At 28.2% G+C, this 4822-nt stretch overlaps 1 protein-coding gene across 2 annotated transcripts in view; it reads left to right on the forward strand.

Annotated features, from left to right (window-relative positions):
* Positions 1 to 686: 686 nt before the first annotated feature.
* The window catches only part of LOC107450849 (axin-1), an 11563-nt gene continuing 7427 nt past the window's right edge, over positions 687 to 4822 (forward strand). Inside the window, exon 1 of one of the 2 annotated variants that reach the window (XM_043041766.2) lies at positions 687 to 846. The gene's annotated coding sequence lies outside the window, so the exon portion shown is untranslated. The remainder of the gene's footprint in view (positions 847 to 4822) is intronic. The other variant, XM_016066761.3, reaches the window with a different exon arrangement.

A 4822-nucleotide genomic window follows, 5' to 3' on the forward strand; every position in this document is an offset into this window, starting at 1 on the left:
TCATTTTAACCATAGAAATTAATCTGTAACTAATACTTTCTAACAATTTTTTGTAATAACATCTAATTATTTTTAAATATATTTTATGGTGCATACCCTTTTTAAATTTTAATCTATAGTTCTTCATGTAATAAAGTCGCTTTTTTTTCAGCACAAACATTGTTATTCTAAAATAACAAATAAAGATCAACTTTAATTTTTCGAAAACTCCTCTTTGTTAATTACCAAAAAAAAATTTCTATTTTATTTAAAACAAACATCTCGGCCACTAATCCGAACATTAGAATTCCAATTTCTCAAAACAAAAGAACACATTGATTAAAAAAATCCTCATTAATCCTTAATACCCTCCCAACTAATCTTAAAGGCTTTATTAAAATATGACTTTATTTGATTAAAAACTCTTTTTGTTCATTGTTCCATAGAGGCTTAAGCCCACGATAAGCCGACAGATGAGTTTATAAACTTTTCTTCCTGCAAAACCTACAATTACATAGGAATAATTTTTTTCCACTCAACGCTTTTACACACCCTTTATATGTAATCCCTAGTTCCCATCTGTTTCGTACAAAGGCACTTGAGTTTTGAATTTTTAAAAAGACCGCGAAGGGGGAATGGGTGTTTCCACCCACATGACTCCCCCTCCCCCCAATCCCAAAGGGAGATCCAAGCTTTCGCCACTGACTTATTGATCCGTATGAGGTATGTATTCTGAATCTGTCGTCGAATGATCAAGATATCAAACATGGCGGACTATGATAAAGAGTTCGCCAATTATCCTGGTGGAAATTTATGATTTAACATATATTTCAGAAGCCGTAGTCTTCGCTGCTTGAAATATGAAAGGTAAGAATGATTCATTTCTAGAAATATTTTCTATTTATTCTGTAAATATTACAAATTCCTTGAAATATTATCAAAATATGCTATTTTGGCTCAGAAAGAAGTTTAAAATTTCCGAAAACTCTTAGTGTTTTAAAATAATTGGCAGAAACTGTTGAAAATGTATTTCGCTTTTCATTCCTGTTTTTTTTTTTTTTTTTTTTTTTTTTTTTTTTTTTTNCCACTGGGTTTTTTCTTTTTCTCTTTCTTTTTCTCTTTTTTTTTTTCTTTTTTTCCTTTTTTAATGTTTCTTATGAAAGGTAAGAATTATTAAACTTTACTATTTATTCTATGAATCTTATAAAATTATTGAAAATTGAATAAGTGTATTATTTTGCCTGCAAAAAAGTTTAAAATAACAAACATTTAGTGTTTTACCATAATTGGCTAGAACTGTTGAAAATATGTTTCACTTTTCGATGCTGTTTATTATTTTCTTTTCACGTTTCTTATGAAAGGTAAGAATAATTTAACTTTACATACATTTAATATTTATTCCATGAATCTTGTAGTTGTATAAAATTAAATAAATATTTTGAGACAGAACGAAAAATAGAATTTCACGAAACTAGCAAAGAAAATTCTGCAAAATATGTTTCACTTTTCATCGTTAGTATATTTAGTTTATTTTTCATCATTTAAAGAATGTAATAGAATTCTATTTTACTTAAAATAAATTTAATTTGACTCTTCTAACAATACATCAATATTTTTGAATGAATGTCTGATTGTCTTAAGCAAAAAACTACTTGCATTTTTAAAAACAATTTTTGTTTTCTTTACTAATTTAAAAAAGTTATCCTATTATTTTACACAGTTTATTTGTCCTTTTGATGAATTTTTAGAAAAAATTCGGGGTCAAATTATGATCCGGAATTTTTTTGCAGTGTATTATGTTTGTGTTTATTCAAAAAAAAAAATGAACAGTGTAAATTTATAATTTCCTATTGTCCTTCACGTGAAATTCCCTACTAATGCAATAATATTATATTTGTAAAATTACATAATAATTTACATGCAATAACTTCTGTCTCATCCAGTTTTCTCCGACTCTTTTTGATTTGTTTAATTATAAAAATATTACATAAGTAAACAAATAAATTAAAAAACTAATATCAATTTAATAACAGTTATTTGTTAGTTTTACAGTAAATATTACTACAAATATTACGGTATAAAATTTTACGTTAAAAATGGATTTTACGGTAAATTGGATTTTATGGATGGTGCACTTAGAGTGCCAGTACTTTTTATCTTAATTTGTCTCGAAATTTTTACAATGTAAAATCAGGTGTTCACAAAACTACTTTTTTTTTGCGAATATATATTTTTCAATTATATGCGTCATGAACGGGACAAAACCTCAGAATCACCCTGCTATGCCATTATAAGCATTAGCATAAGCCCGTAATATTATGTAATGTTAAATAGAACATGAAAATTAGTTTTTAAAAATCTATGTTTTAAATTTATAAATTTTTAACTTTAAAAGTTCATTAAATCTAACCTATAATAAGTATTAATTTTAATAAACTATTAAAATAATCTAAAACTCATTAATCAAATGAGATATAAATCATCACATTATGTAATATAAAACTGCAGTATGAAAATAATTTTTAAAAATATGACTTTTTCTCTTAAATTGATTTTTTTAACTAAAAAAATATTCAATTTATAAGTCAATTACTTTTTAACATAATTTTAAATCATGGTCTAGACTTTAGTCACATAAAATTAAGATTTAATGTATAAGCTGAAATTTAAATCTCGGGTCCTTTTTGAATAAAGCCATTTAAAAAATATGTTCGTTTTATTTTTTTAAAAATAACAATTCACTTTTAATGTTTCATGATAAATATATAAGAAAAGTTCTCAGAAATTAGCACAAAAAAGAGCATTATATTAGAATAATCTTAATATATAAACATTCTGTGTATTGACATTAAAATATGCTTCATTTTAATCATTTGCTCAATTAGACAAGGTGGATCATAGTATAAATGAGACATAGGGTTAATATGGGAGGTATCAGTAATAATTTAAGCTTTCAGTCAAAATTTCTCAAAAAACTTAAACGGAGCCGGTGTGCCTTAAGGCAATGTTTCCCAAAGTGTGGTAAGCGTACTCCCAGGGATACGGGAACAGTTTAGCAGGGGTACGCGTTCTTAAGCGAAATATTTTTCAACAAACGAAAATTTCAAAAAATTTTAGTTAAAAGCAAAGCCAGCCAAGAAAATTTACAATTAGGTATTTTTCTATTGGCCATTTTTTGCAGAGTTAACAGTTAATAATTTAATAATTAGCAGTCAGTTGAGATTTTTAACTTTCGTGCAATTTTTTATAGTAAAAAAATACATTTTTTTATTAGTGGTACACAGCGTTACGAAAAAAAATTTAGAAAGGGTACACAAAAGTCTCAAATTTGGGAAACACTGCCTTAGGGGATAGAGCGTTCGCCTTCCAATAACGTGAACCGGGTTCTATACGAATTCCGCACCCGGCTCGCACCGACCACAGTGCTGACGTTTAGTGCGGCTTTGAGAACTCCTCCAGACTGAAAGTCTGGGGCTGTTTGCTGCTATGGTAACAAGCGAGAGCACAAAGATTACGACAAAACTATTCACCCTACACCCCTATTCGAAGTGACCTTTCCTCGTAACCATAGTACCAGACACGACGCGAGACGGGTGTCTGGAGGAGTTCTTATGAAAGCCACACTATAAAATATCCTCAGTGGTAGACGGATCATGGGTTAGTCTCCTTGCCATTAGGCTAATATTAGGCTAATCTTAATTTTCCTCCCCATGTAACCCAAATGCGGGTAAGTTCCATAAGAAAATCCTCCACGAAGGCAAATTTCTCCCAATACTTGAACAATGTAAACGCTTGTCTTCTGGATTTGGTTCAAAATTACAAAGCTACTGAATTGGACATTAGTAGTCGTAAACCCAAAATCGGGTCAGCTGTTCATCTACGGTTATAAAAAAAAGAAAAAGAACCTTTGACGAATTTATAAATTGCTTACATGCAGTTGCATGGCAAGACACTTGATTATTAAGTAGTAAATTAGAAAAAATGTTTTTATGGCGGAAAAGTGAATTGTTAATTTGCCTTTTAATCGCTACTATTAATTACTTTTATTCATTAATTTGAAAAAAATTAGGCGATATTATGTAGTTAAGTATAATTATAATATTTTAATAATCATTTGATTTGCATTTTTTTAAGGATTTTCTATTAGGCTTAAATGATCGAATGATTCCATATGGGAACTATAGTGGACCCCCTAGTTGTGGACAAAGTCGACATATCCATATAGAACTATGTATCTGTACTAATGTTTGTTAATTTATAACACTTGAAATATTAAAACTTTCATTCATTAAATTAGATTAATTTTGTAAAGTAATTAATTTATTTCCGATTTTTTTTTCATCATTTTAGACTTTTAATACTAAACTCAATTTGTTTTTGTACAAATTTTTTAGAGAGATGCTTAAATCTTATAATGCTTAAATTTTAAACATGTTTTTAGTTTTTCATTATTATTAATATTATTATTCAAAATGTTGATTAGTAATGCAATTACACTATTTTTTGTAAAATGTGTCCTTCCAAAATTCTCTTAATGCTCCACGCTCATGACTGATAAGTTTGACATGCTAGTTGACATATAATACTGATTTAAGTTATCTCATAAAATAAGGCCATATTCCACTTATTTAATATTTTTCCATCTAATAAATATTTAAATTGACTTTTAATGTGGCAGGTTACCCCTGAAACATATCGTAGCGTTGTCTGAATCTAGTTCAGTTCTTAATATGAATTTAACATTTAGGGGAAGGGAGGCTAAGCTTCGACCGCGTTTTGGAGCTAAACAGTTAGACTTAGAAATTGTTAGATTTGACCAAGATATTTATTATTTCCGAAAACT

Source organism: Parasteatoda tepidariorum, chromosome 3 (genome assembly GCF_043381705.1).
Source record: "Parasteatoda tepidariorum isolate YZ-2023 chromosome 3, CAS_Ptep_4.0, whole genome shotgun sequence".
NCBI lineage: Eukaryota > Metazoa > Arthropoda > Arachnida > Araneae > Theridiidae > Parasteatoda > Parasteatoda tepidariorum.